Source organism: Lathamus discolor, chromosome 1, assembly GCF_037157495.1.
Source record: "Lathamus discolor isolate bLatDis1 chromosome 1, bLatDis1.hap1, whole genome shotgun sequence".
Classification (NCBI taxonomy): Eukaryota; Metazoa; Chordata; class Aves; order Psittaciformes; family Psittacidae; genus Lathamus; species Lathamus discolor.
This window is the reverse complement of record NC_088884.1, coordinates 160,268,506-160,283,539: the sequence shown is the minus strand read 5'-3', so window position 1 is coordinate 160,283,539 and position 15,034 is coordinate 160,268,506. Positions and strand designations below refer to the sequence as shown.

Below are 15,034 nucleotides of genomic sequence, written 5' to 3'. Positions count from 1 at the left end.
ATATGAATGGCAAAGAAACCCAAACAAAATCACAGCATGTATAGGTGAGTGTCAGTCCTTACAGTATCATCTGGGTCTCCTGGCTCACAGACCAAAATCTGAGCCACCACACTGCCTTTCCCTACTCCGCCTTGGGATTCTATTCTCTTTGTGTAATACCTCAACAGTTGTATCTCTTTAACCATTCACGTACTGCTAGGGATATCTGGCAGAAGTCTCCCAGCCTTTGTATGTACTCGAACAAGCTCACTTATTACAGAGGAAGTGTTGGATTTTTAAAGACCTTTTTTTCCTGTGTTACACACTGAAAAGAAGTCAAAAGCCACTACAAAATACTCCAGTTTACATTTGCGCCCAGGAATAGGTGGGCAGGGAGGGACTAACAATAGTCACATGCCTCTTCTTCTTTTGTGCCTATCTGTAATAGTCCACTTACAGAAAAAGGCAAACAACATTTCCAACAGTTGAGGGAAAGGTAAAAGAACACAAAACAGAGAGGGCTAGGAGATGAGAGCAAAATGTTTTCCTCACAATAACAGCTTATCAGGTGTTCTGAACTTCCATTACAGCCTCTCTATCATTTTTGCTTTTCCCTCCTCAAGTACCTGGGCAAAAAGAACAGGCTTTGACAGTTGTAACAATAAAACCTACCTTCCCAAGGGGAAAAGAGAAAACAACAAGGAAAAAAAATTGATACTCTTGAAAAATGTGTTGTCAAAATCCATAGCAGAGATTTAAGATACAAAAAGGAAGGCACATCCCTTTGTGAGCGGTATTTTCTATACAAAGATATACGTCACTTCTTTGGAGTGTAAAGAGGCTGCTTTTTTAACCCCCAATATGACAGGAAAATAAAGGTATGCAGGGAACTAGGTCAGGGTTAGCTCTTGATATACTCCTCACCTGGAGCATTGTGTGCAGTTCTGGTGTCCTCAACATAAAAAGGACATGGAACTGCTGGAACAAGTCCAGAGGAGGCCACGAGGATGATCAGGGGACTGGAGCACCTCCCGTAGGAAGACAGGCTGAGGAAGCTGGGGCTGTTCAGCCTGGAGAAGAGAAGGCTGCATGGAGATTTCATAGCAACCTTCCAGTGTCTGAAGGGGACCTATAGGGATGCTGGGGAAGGACTCTTCATCAGGGACTGTACTGACAGGACAGGGGGTAATGGGTTCAGACTTAAACAGGGGAAGTTTAGATTGGATATAAGGAAGAAGTTCTTTACTGTGAGGGTGGTGAGGCACTGGAATGGGCTGCCCAGGGAGGTTGTGAATGCTCCATCCTTGGCAGTGTTCAAGGCCAGGTTGGACAGAGCCTTGGGTGACATGGTTTAGTGTGAGGTGTTGCAACCAGATGATCTTAAGGTATTTGATATTAAGGTATTTCCAACCCTAACTATTCTATGATTCTCTGATACACTTGCCAGAGGTCACAACCAAAGGCAAGGCTTGCCTTTCATCACCTTGCTTTCATTCACTGTGTTATCCAAGGAGAATTGTACAGAGTGCAATGCACAGTGAATGGATGTATGTGCTCATTGTTCACAACAGAGTCTAACTGCCCATCAGCTTGCACCCCCACTGGTACGTTACCATGTCCTCAAGCTGCATCTCCTCCTTACATGGCCTGTAAATTTCAACTTATCTTTATTTCATTAAGTTTCCAGTGCTTATACAAGCCTGTTGCTGACTTGCAAAGCATCAACATACTGAGATTCACCACTGTAATATTGTGACTGAAATAATCAGTGCACCTAGAGAGAAATTCTATCCCACAGTAAATTGAGGCTGGATTCAGCTTCACACACTCTGGTATCTAATGATCTACAGTATTTGCACAAGTCTGAAACATACAACATCAACAGTAAGGGATCCCATGCACTCCTGAGTGACAACTGGAGGGGAGCCAAGATGCCCTCTGGCATCTCAAACTTGCCAAAACTTATCACTGCAGCTCTGAGAAGGTCAAGAGAGATAAGCAGTGGCAGCAGTCACCCTTGGTCAGAACTTTGATGGATACTCAATGGACCTCTCACAGGAGCAGCTTTCCTGACTCCTCTTAGAAGCCAACAATCAAATCCCAACAGTCCTTCCCTTTCAGATAGTTTATCAGTTTATCTCCTGATAAACACCGAACCTAGTGTAAGACCTGGAGTACATACAACACCAAATTGCAGTGCTCCATTGCAAGCAGAGCGTGTAAGGCGTGCCTATAGAGCCAGAAGACACAATGTGTTTGCTTTCTGCTATTTTATAGATAGAATTCCCTTCTCTAAACTCCCATTTTCTGAGACACAACTCTAACACTTAATAGTCACACCAAAAATTAGCTGCTCTACAAAATTACTCTGTGGTATTGTGATGTCAATAAAAAAAAAAAAAAGTTCGATTTTACCAGAATTCCCTAGAAAACAAAATCAAACCAAAACACAGAAGCATTCTGCCTGGCTCAGAAATTATAGAGTGGAATATTGCTTTCACTGGTACTTCTCGTACAAAATTATTTGACTATGACATACAATGATCTTTCATTCCATGGCTTAGTGGTTTCTGTCCCTTATAGGAGTCTCTGACCATAAACATCAGCTATTGAGCCAGTGTCTGAACTGTACAATGGGAAATACTCTGCCTTGTAGCCAGGAATCAGCTGAGAGAAAGAAAGCAGAGAGATCTCCAAACCACAATGTAAGCATCTTATAAATTTAGTGTCAAGCCAATGAAAGGCTTTTAGACACTTCTGAACCATAACTAATTCAAGTTTTTAATTTTATTAAACTGGTATTTTTACTTCTCTTTAAAATTCAGGATAGAAAAAACCCTGCAATGGGACTTCCAGCTTTTGTTAGCATAGAAATATATTTTCAATCACAGCTAACAAGAAGCATCTGTACCTTGGACTGACTGTAGGGGATGAATGTTTTGAAAAGTGGACTCAAACTCACATTGCTAAAGTTGGTTAAGGTCGAAAACCTTAAAAGTTGCTTCAGATCTAAAACACTGAAGTTAGATGACGCAGTCTTTTTATAGCAAAGGGCTTATGAGATGGAGCACTTTCTTGGCTTGGACTTAGACTCAATATACGATTAACTCTCAGCTTGCTTCCTGAGATACTTAGTGTTGCACACAATCTGTTATCAATTAAGGTCATTATGCTTCCACATTACAGCATTTGCTCATTATGGACCACCAGATAGACATGTTTGCAATAATACAAATGTATTGAACTCAAAGAGGAAAAAAAATCTGTGAGGCTCTTTACAAAGGGATTATATCTTTGAATTTCACATCCAGTTACACTATTCATACAGCAAGTCCGTAAATCATTCTGCATTATTTCCACCCACCAAAAAGCATGACATAGGAAGGAAAATCACCTCTGGAAATAGAACATGTTGTAGTTAGGTTAGCCAATGTCTCTATCAATTTGTGGCTTAATTTAGGAATGTTAGTAGTTAAAAGTTTGGCAGGAGAATCCCTTGACAAATCTATTTCAAATAGTATTCCAGGTTAATGTTTCCTTCAAAATGAATTGTATTTTTTCATGAAAGCTAGAAAAAGTGATTAAACCTTAACTGCAGCGTTTCAGTTCAGCTTTCATAGATACAGAAGCAATGGTATTCAGCAAAAAGCAAAAGGGATGTGTAAAAGTAAATTAGATTAATGAATAAATATATTTCTCTTCTGATGTTTTCTTTTTAATTTTCAGTGAATAATGGCAGCAGAGTCACTTTATTTGCCCAAATTCATAGGGGAGAGCAGCTCCTTTTAAACCTGAAAAGAAGTCCAGTTGTGCCACTGCACTTTGTCTGCTGAAAGTTCTATTAAGCATTCTGAACAGCAGTTATCACAATGTGACTGCCATAAATCCATCTGCTATTTGTACAGAGGAGTGCAGCGTAGCCATCACCTCCAACCTGAGAAGTCCAGTTTGCAGCGGCTTGATGTCCCTCACAGACTAATAGGGCCCAGTAAATCTTGATATGAGACCACAGAGAGGTATTTACGCTTGGCTTTGAGTTAAAAGAAGTTCAAGAACTTAGACCAAGCAGAGTGCTTTATAATAAATACATGTTGCTTGCAAGACTATGCCTTTTAGTTTTTAAATCCATCATGGTATTTTGCTCCTATTTCTCCCACACCTTCCCCTGTTTATGTATTTCTGTTCATAGAGTACCACCTCCCTTTCTACCCTTCCACATTAAAATATATCCTTCTTCATGCATCTTTAGCTTCACACAGGTGACCAGACTCTTCTTACCCTAAAGAGCACAAACTAAGCCCAGGCATTAGGGTTCACAGTACAGGGACTCAGTAGGGAACTTCCACCCTCCCAGGACTGGTTTTCCAGAACAGCTTCCTGAAATAACATCCATCCAGGCAAAACAAATCTGTTTAGCCATAGTTTTCCTTTGCCTATTGGTGTCTCCTCCTTTTCATCCCTCCTTTCAATGCCTACATTTAATGTCAGGATTTTTTTGAAGCTGACATATATATATATAAGGTCTTTATATACTCAAAAGATAGCAATTACTTAGTCTTCTCCAAATACGAGCCATAAAGCTCTTCTAAGGTATGGAATTAAAGCCTATCTTTTGGAAAGGTATTAAATCTTGTGCTGAAAAGTACACACACAACACTTGAGGACCTTCTTGCCTCCCATAGTCGTTTTCATGTTTAATTTCCCTCAGCTCTAGGAAACCAAATTTTATTTCTAGGCTGACCTCATCTTCCTTCAGGTACACCTACACATGTATATCACTTCTCCTTTTGAAAGAGAAGAGGCCTCCTACTATCAGATTTCTTTCCTATGTGTTAGTACTTAAACCATAACCTTGGCTTTTACACTAGGAAAACTATTAAGAATACAGTTTGCATTAGTAAACATACTGACTTTCCATGCTGGGCTTAGGAAGGGTTGTGAGCAGTAACTGAATGCTTACATTTCTCCGTGCTTTCAGGTATCACCAAACTGATGAGGAGGTTATATTAACACTATGTGAAGACCTGTCCTGGGTTTGGCAGCAACAGTCAGTTTTTCTCCTTCTTAGTAGCTGGTGCAAGCTCTGTGTTTTGACTTCCAGCCTGGGAAGAGAGCTGATAACACCGATTGTTTTTAATTGTTGCTAAGTAATGTTTATTCTGGCCAAGGACTTTGTGAGCCTCATGCTCTGCCGGGGACGAGGGGAGGCCGGGAGGAAGCAGAGACAGGAAGCCTGACCAAAACTAGCTGAAGAGGTATTCCATACCACAGTACATCATGCCCAGGGAGGTAACTGGGAGTTACCTGGAAGGGCACAGGCTCTCTTCTAGGGGTTGGACTCATTCGGCGGATGGTATTGTATTTTCTTCCCTTGTTATTTTCTCTTATCATCATTGGTGGTAGCAGTAGTGATTTGCGTTATACCTTAGTTACTGGGCTGCTCTTATCTCAACCTGTGGGAGTTACATTCTCTCGATTCTCCTCCTCATCCCTCCAGGGGGGGGTTGGTGGGGGGGGGCGCAGCAGGTAAGGAAAGAAAGAGGGAGAAAGTGGGGGGAAGTGAGTGAACGAGCTGTGTGGCTGAGTTTAAACCACAACAAGACCATATTGCTTGCACTTGTTTAAAAGCGAGGTGAGGTTTGGGGTGAAGCCACTTCCCTCACGTGAATGCTTTTTGTTCCACCATGCTCATTACTGCCTGCAACTGAACTAGCTCTGTTAGATGCATATTAGATGACCATAAGCCAGTAAAGCATCTCGGGGTTGGCATTGTGTAATTGTAGTATCAATGATATGTCTGTAATTACTTACCAGGCACATAATAGGGAAAAACACTTCTTGCTTAAAAAACAGCAGGCTTATCTTTCTATTCAGTTCTGCATTATGTGTACACAATACTCCTTGATCTCAGGATCCATGGCTAACTGCACATGCACTCAGTTGAAATACAGTCATTAAAGCTGTCTTCACTCTTTTGACATTAATTTTTCATAATAGGGAGTTCAATGTCTCTGGGTGAGAAAGCAAAACAAAACAAGATGAAAACCTCCTCATAGAAAATTAAATGCAACTGTACACACAGTACAAAACTGATCTATTGCAACAGAACATGTGGCCCATTTGCACACCATTTTGCTCTATGACACCTCCACACTGCAGCTTCAAAACTCACAAACAACCTGTCAATCACGCTCCCTTTCTGTGACAAGGTGAAAATGGACCCCTGGGACGCTTTGGAGAACAGTGTGACAGATTCAAAGGTGATCCAGCAGATTTTAAGTTTGCTGGCAGATTTGAACTAAGAAAACACTATGATGGAAGCTGTATACAGTGATTGTGTAGAAGTGGTGAAAATTAGGAAAGGTATTAAGAAAATAGGGCACTATTCCAAGGTGAATGCAAATAAGTGAAAATTAGTTGCTGGTTGACATCTGAAAAGCAGGCCACATCTTTAATCATGGCAATAAAGCAAAAGATCCTTTACCTATAATCATCAGCACAAAACATGATAGGTACATGACAATGCAATAGAAATAACAGAAATCATACATGAAATCAGTACACAATAAACACGTACCTATTAAACATAAAAGGAAATAAACACTAGTAATCACTACTATGCATTTCACATTGAAGATCAAAAGCAGATGATCACTCTAGTGAGAAAAAATTCCACCTACCTCATCTGTGTTCAGATACTGGTTTGCAAAGGTCTGAGGGATGCTCAGGCCATGGCTTCAGGAACAAAACTAGGGACAGAAAACATCTTCATCAAGGAACCATCCTTTATCATTTTATCAATCCAAAATTGTTCTAATGTGTGCCAGATACTACTAAAAAAGTTACCTTAATCTGTGTAAATATCTAAATATTCTATAAACCATATGTGCATGATTGAATAAACACATATATATTTGCACACTTATATGTATGAATGTATGTCACCATTGCTGATTCGTGGTTAAGCTTATTTTTCCACTCAGGAAAAGTCATGCTTTATTTTCACTTCTTCTCACTGATACCCAATTTGCTTGTGCTCTAATTCAGCTATGTTTTTTTCCATAAAATCAAATGAATTAAGGTTAGATGACAGGTTTGTACTCTAGTTCTAGAGCTTGTGGCCATCAGTACCTTGCAAATCTCTGTACCATCTTTAATCCTTCAGGCCAGTTACAAAAGAGTCATTCGCTGGTGTGTATTCAATGCCAACTATGCGAACATCAACATGTGAGCCACAGTTGTGTGAGCTAAAGAGCCCAGCTCCATTAATCAGCAGTTCAACAGTATCAGCATTTGCTATCACTATTTACTCTTAACACCACACATCAAACTATAGAAAACAGACCTGGCTGGTTGAAACAGTACTATGACTGTGTCCACTCAGCCACTTTAGGAAGGGAAATACAACAAGAGTCTTTCTGTGCATTCAAATTGGTTGCAACATCTATTGGTTTGTTTTCATTTTCAAAGGTATTGCTCAAATCAGCAAGTACATTTTTGCCAAAGGCTTCCCATTTGTCAGGGATTTGGTGGCCTTTTTGTTTTCAAATTAAGTCTCCTTGTAGCTCTTTCCCAGTTACGATGGCATTCAGCTTAAATAAAGCAAAACAGTTTGCAAAATATCAGTTTCCATCTCACAAGCCTCTGTGCCCTCCATCGTGACAAGTTAACTGATCTGGCAGTCTCAAATTTCATAAAAGTGGAGATTTATATGGATGATTTGAGGTGCTTGTGGCCTTTAGTTTAATAATGGCCAATAGAAAGAGACATTTTCTTGAGATGTAATAAAACGTATGCTTTGGTTTGGAACCCAGAGATAGCTCCTTATAAATGACAAACCCAAATTACTTCATTTATAAAGGCTATAGGAGCTATGTCAGAATGGACAGCTTTACAGCTTTTCTGATTGGCTGTACTGTCCCTTCACAAGGTATATAGTCAACATCTATGACATGGGCTTTGTTTTATTTTTGCTCTTACTTATATGCTGTAGTTTCTTAATGTGAAACAATTGCTAATATGAGAAAAATAGAGACATGGCTAAGGCAAGCGTAGGGACTTCTGTGAGGATGAATGCAACCTGTGGGAGACTTCTGCTGTGGCAGTTACACTCCCAAAAGAAACTAGACGCCAATGCCTAAAGGGGCTACAAGAAATCTGGAGAGGGGCTTTGAACAAGGGCCTGTAGGGACAGGACAAAGGGAATGGCTTTAACCTGCCCAAGGGTAGACTGAGATGAGCTCTTAGGCAGAAGCTCTTCCCTGTGAGGGTGCTGAGGCGCTGGCACAGGGTGCCCAGAGAGCTGTGGCTGCCCCATCCCTGGCAGTGTTCAAGGCCAGGTTGGACACAAGGGCTTGGAGCAAGCTGCTCTAGTGGAAGGTGTCCCTGCCTATGGCAGGGGTTGGAACTGGATGAGCTTTAAGGTCTCTTCCAACACAAACCATTCTATGAATCTATAAAGACTGGCTGATGTGCCACAAATTCAGTCCCAGTAACTTTCTCCTCTGCTTATACGTTCAGTACTATTATCTCCTCCTGAAAGTTTACAAACTAAATGATGGAACAGCGCATGGTATGCAGCCAGTAGTGTTGCAATCCCCATTTTTGTGGATGTGGCTCTGTCTCTCAACAGAAAATGTGTAAAACATTAAGGATTGTGCCACATCTTCTGAATTCTGTATCTCTACATACAATTTAGAGGTTTGAATTCCTCTGAAGGGGGCAAATCATACATACCTTGGCAGACCAAAGAATCTTTCTGTGATCTCTTGGCTTCTGTCAATGCACTGCTTCTCAGTACTGATAGTAGCATGCATTTCCACACTAAAGACATATACTTCCATAAGGCTTGCAAATTTATACTCTTGTATCAGAGATTAAAACTATTATAATAAAATATATATTGCCACAGAATCATAGAATAGTTAGGGATGGAAAGGACCATAAAATCATTAAATTCCAACCCCCCTGCCATAGGCAGGGACACCTCACACTAAACCATCCCACACAAGGCTCTTTCCAACCTGGCCTTGAACACTGCCAGGGATGAAGCATCCACAACTTCCCTGGGCAACCCATTCCAGTGCCTCACCACCCTCACAGTAAAGAACTTCCTCCTTATATCCAATCTAAACTTCCCCTGTTTCAGTTTTAACCCATTACCCCTTGTCCTGTCACTACAGCTCCCTACAGAGCTCCCTTTCAGATACTGGAAGGCTGCTCTGAGGTCTCCACACAGCCTTCTCTTCTCCAGGCTGAACAGCCCCAACTTCCTCAGCCTATCTTCATACGGGAGGTGCTCCTGTCCCCTGATCATCCTCGTGGCCTCCTCTGGACTTGTTCCAGCAGTTCCATGTCCTTTTTATGTTGAGGACACCAGAACTGCACACAATGCTCCAGGTGAGGTCTCACAAGAGCAGAGTAGAGGGGCAGGATCACGGCCTTCGACCTGCTGGTCACGCTCCTTTTGATGCAGCCCAGGATACGGTTGGCTTTCTGGGCTGCGAGCGCACACTGAAGCCAGCTCATGTTCATTTTCTCATCGACCAACACCCCCAAGTCCTTCTCTGCAGGGCCGCTCTGAATCTCTTCTTTGCCCAGTCTGTAGCCGTGCCTGGGATTGCTCCGACCCAGGTGTAGGACCTTGCACTTGCCATGGTTGAATTTCATAATGTTGGCAGCAGCTCACCTCACAAGCATGTCTGGTCCCTCTGGATGGCATCCCTTCCCTCCAGTGTATCAACCGGACCACACAGCTTGGTGTCATTGGCAAGCTTGTTTATAATACATGGAAACATCAGCCATCTTGTTTATAATCCGTTTAGACCTTGAAAATCAGCCTAACATTAAATACTCAGATGCAGTCCTTTCTGAGATGAGCCTAGCAGAAACACTCCAGGAGCATGAACCCCAAAACTGCTGTATTAAAGCACAGGAACCAAGTCACTCTGGCAGCATCATGTCCAGCCTCACCCAGAGAGAAGCAGCAGGAAAAGCACAGAACATCATTATGTGGCTGCTGTGTTTTCCTATTGGTCCTAAGGGCTGTCTGAAGCCACTCTACCAGCACAGGCTTCATTCATGCTTCGTCCATTCTGCTTAACAATAGAAACCATCAATAGAGATACAAATGATGCTGCACTCTTGAGGAGTACATGGGTGGATGCCCTTCCCCTCAGGTAGGGTATAAATTGCCTGCTCTGAAGAAAGGTGTTTAAGGTGAACTGGTTTCATTGTTTCTAAACACTTGCTATTATCACACACTTCTTTTCATTTGAAAGCTATAAAAACATCCTGTTTTTCATACATTTCAGACAAAACACCTTTCTGACAGAGCTCGCTGAAAGGAGCCATCTTTCAGCATGACAGTGTAATAGTGTCTTTTCATCTCAAACAGCTTCTGCTGCAGAAGAGTTGTGAATTCATAATAACTTCTCTGTACAAGAGTAGAGTCCTTTCAATTCTGCACATCACCGTTGCTTGAACAGTGGATTCTTCAGTGTCAGAATTCAGAAAGTAACTCAGATACAGTTGTCCAATAAATGTGATGCATTCAGTTCTTCTGTACATTATCCCCCTGAGATTAACAATAATCAATCATTGTTTTAAAACAAGCTGGATGGCTGAGTTGGCAGAAACACACATGCCAATTTTAATATCTTACACAAATAAATACTGTCAGATATGGAGATTTCTAATAGCAAATGTATACATCAGTGACAACACGCAACACGTCAAATGTCTGGTATAACGAAATAGGACTTGAAGCAAGATTCTCTATAGTTAATTTACAAATGCAGTGCATATCAAATACAGTGAGTCCAGTTCTCCTGATTTCAGTAGATGTTCAGTTAAAACCCAAATTATGAGATCATACCCTTGCCACTATTTGCAGAAAAAGCAGAGATATTGAAGACGTCTATCCTTAAGGTCTTACGCCTCTGTGGCAGAAAGAGTGGTTTCATGATGGTTAACACAGACCTGTTCCCTACTGAATTACCCAACAGAACAGATTTTGTCTGAGGACAAGATTTTCTGCTTCTGCCAAATTGGTAAGAACATACATTACCATGTATTCACCCACCCTTATTTTCATTATAAATCACAGAAATGCAGAATGGTTGAGGTTGGAAGGGACATCACGCTCACTGGTCCAACCTCCTTGTTCAAACAAGGCCACCTAAAGCCAGCTGCTCAGGACTTTGACTTTGAAAGCCACATGCAAGGTTAAACATACCCATAAACATTTTCAGGAATATAGGATCTGAAAGATCATGTAGCAAATTTTCCAGTTACGTGTAAATACCTGCAAACGTTTTATGTGCATCTGAACAAGGATGCATTTTGTAAGGGTTGAATTACCCAGTACCTTTCAGTTAAAGCAAAACATTGCCCTCACTACTCTAAGTGGGAGACTTGTAATTAAAGGGGTCAGAACATATTTCTTGTTAAATTATTGCATTTCTGAGTATCCCGCTCACACTATAAACATGAACTAGAAAAAGCACTTTACATACTCAGGAAGAGCAACATGAAATGGACATCCTGGTGAAAGTGAAACAGCCAAATTGTACTAACCTAATTGTAATTATTTGCATGCAGCTGGGATACCTTATCTCTACTCTCCTCATTTTCAGCCACTTCTGTTTGGTTTATCTCCTGATTGTATACACCAGCTCTACTCCTTCCTAATGTACGGATGATCAGTTGTTTCAGTGGATCAGCAAATTTCTCATTGCTTTCCTTTATGTGGCAGGTCAACAAACTTAAGACTCAGACACAGAAAGGAAATATTAATGTTGGTTTGGAATGGGTCCGTGTTGTGTAGAAACAGTCTCAAACTCATATTTTGCCTGGAGTAGTGATCTTACTTAAACTATGCTGTTCAACATGGCAAGATACTACTGCAAATAGGAGATGGAGAAGATTCAGAAATAGTCAATCTAAGCAATTCTATCACCTTTTAATCAAAAAACAGAATGATGAGAGTAATGAATTTAAAGCAATTGACAATAATGACCTAAACATTAAATTCCCCGACTCGCTGCACTGAACTCTCCCCTCCAACATGTATCTTGAAGCTCAGATCTTTCCTCTGTGGTCTGCTCCACTGCCTCCATTTCCTTGTTTCCATGAGGGGAATGTGCTTTAAAAATAGCATTGTTTAGCCTTTAGCTAAGACAGCCTCAGATCACCACAACAGATGCTTTCCTGAGCCAATGAGGTGAATTCCCATCCCATTTTTCAGCTGTTGGCATTGTATTTCAGCTTCATTAAATTAAGTTTAAGTAACATGAGAAAAGCCATTCCTGAGCTATTTCATGCTCCATATAATCTTCAGTGTGCTGTTTTTCACCAGCATTGAGAGAGAAGGCAAGGGAGAAAGGAACCTGCCGCTACCACAGGTAGTAGGGAATGGGAGTGCAGTCTACCAAGTCACATGTAGCAGTGCTAATAAGCCTGCAGGAGAGAAATCCAAGCCCATATAAATAGATGAATAATGTGGAACAATGACTTAAACAGCAAAAGTGACTGTGTGTAGCAGAGAGGTTACAGTACAGTGGCAGCTACTTTGAACAGGCATAGAGAACGCAGAAACTATTTAGAGAAAAAACAGATTTGTGATGAGATGTTTAGAGAGAAGGTAAAAAAATAAGATGTTAACCCTTTAATAATAATTTCAAATTATTAAATAAAATCACATAATTATTTAAAACTATTACAAATAATCCCAGAGCCCATCTAATGCTGTTGCTGTCGATACTGCTTTAGTTTTCCTTGTGATATATGGAACATTGAACTTCCTAGGCCTTACAAGTAATTTAGTAGCAACTTCTTCTGAGATGAAACTGCAGGCTAAATAAATGCAAGTATTTTTTAAAATAGAAAGTATCTTGCATGACTGGTTCAAATCATAGGGAATATTAAGAAAGAACAGACAAAAGTGATCAAAACCAACCCTGCTTCCCTCTGTAAAGACATCGGAACTATGCAACACTCAATGCTGTTTTCTTCAAGATTCTAACTGTTGAATTTTTAACCCTTCTGAGATGAGGATGTCAGGCAGTGGGCAGTAACTGTCCAGTATTACATACCATAGCTACTTGACAACACATTCATCTCAAAGATGAGCTTTCATTCTTTTGCCTAACGGCTGCTTAGCACAATGCATTCATAATTCATATGCTTATCCACAATGCATATGAGGTGTTAAGAGCACTTAAAACACTGGCAATAAAACCATTAAGACTTTTATTCTACATTACATGTTCTCATGTAAAAAATACCTGTGCTCCAAATCAGAACATATCTGTGAAATGGAATTGATGTACATTTTTTCTCTGGAAACACAGTATCCTCAAAATCTTAACATTTCATTTGCAGAGTGGAATGATTTCACTTCATGTTTTCATTTCACTTATGTGATTTAATAACATTGTGGCTTTGAATAGGGATTAATATTGACTATTACTACTATCTCATTACATTTTCTTGTCTTTGTGAAATGGTTAACGTCTTGCTACTTAGCAGAACACTGACTGTCGTTAAAAAACAATCTTACATAGCAGTAAACTAAGGTGTGCATTCAGCAAGCTATGTCAATAACAAGAGTGCCAGTCAGGCAGAAGTTTATGTTGAGTCTTAGACTTAGAAGTCGAAATTTAGGGGTTGAAAGCCCTATTTTGGGTACACATGAAACAGTGCACAGTATTGAAGACAGTTCACTAGACAATCAAACCTATGCTAATTGTCTTGTCCGGCAATGTTGGAAGGCTGCGTTGAACCATTCCATTTTTCACAGTATAAAAACCAGTGTTAAGTATCGTGTTAAGTATCAGTTTTAAGTTTGAAATGTGGAAAAAAAAAAAATGTAATTCAGTTGTGGAGTCATTGGAGTAGAGTGCTCTGGAAGCCAAAGGATTCAGATCATGGGTTAGACATATTCATGAAGGATAATTTATTAAGGTTATTAGACAGAAATTAAAGAAAAATAAAATTATGCAGGATTTCTTCTGACTGCTGGAGGTCAGGAAACTTAACGCAGAAGCCCTATGTATGTACTTCTTAAAGTTCTTCCATAATTCACCACAACGGGCAATGATGAGAATTAAGACCTTTGACTACCTGGATCCTTTTTGTTTGGCTTACAATACAGTCTCAAATGCATAATTCCTCTCCATCCCCAGAATCCATCTGCACACTCACATCACCACAATAGCTACATCCAACTCTCTAGGTGACCCAAACATTCCTTTTGCATATCAAGTTCAGAATTGATAGATCTGTCAGAACTGGTAGTCAGTGCTCAGAGAAGCTTTACACTATATGTGGTATGAAGACAATACCCAGATTCTTTTCAGCAGCCAACCAGTTTCTAAATAAATAAGCATTAAATTGGAGTAGACACTTCTATCCCACTGAGGAATAAACATATAAATCACAACTTTTATTTTGAATTTTAATGGGATCTCTTTTTAGAAATTAGGAGACATACTTTCCTGTTAACTTATAGGATATCACACACATTCACAACTTTTCCACCTAAGATCATATATGGCAAGTGGCAGAATTTTATAGCAAGGATAAATTAGGGAAAGCTGGAGCAGGTAAGGAAAGGAAATGCGAGTTCTGCTCACACAGAAAAAACAATGTGAATTCAAGCAGACGTAAAATGAGGAATCTAAGAGAATATCCTTTGGGTACATGACTGAAAGGATTGCCATGGAAGTTTGACAGGAATTAGAGTTTCAACCACTAGTCAACACATATTTGACATTTTTCTGGCTCTTTATATGCTTTGACCTAACAGGAAAGCAAGCAAGCTGTGTCAATCTCTTGTCATTAAAAAAATCTGCCCTGGGCAACTTTCTGATTGTCTATTTAATTAGAACTTCGTTTACATACAGACTTCACATATAACTCAGGAAACAATGATCTAATATTAACACAAAGTTTCTGCCTGAGTTTGTCTCAGCCAGCATGTCACAGCTCCCTGCAATGCAACTACCTTTCTCCAGGGCTATTACCAGAAAGAACCTGTCTCCTAACCTGTTCA

At 40.3% G+C, this 15,034-nt stretch overlaps 1 long non-coding RNA gene across 2 annotated transcripts in view; it reads right to left on the bottom strand.

Moving 5' to 3' along the window:
- The window catches only part of LOC136007440 (uncharacterized), a 60,640-nt gene that overhangs the window by 13,566 nt on the left and 32,040 nt on the right, over positions 1-15,034 (bottom strand). For both annotated transcript variants that reach the window (XR_010609710.1, XR_010609711.1), the window contains exons 3-4: positions 6,660-6,728; positions 5,791-5,990 (exon numbers count right to left, since the gene is read on the bottom strand). This is a non-coding gene — a long non-coding RNA (uncharacterized LOC136007440). The remainder of the gene's footprint in view (positions 1-5,790; positions 5,991-6,659; positions 6,729-15,034) is intronic.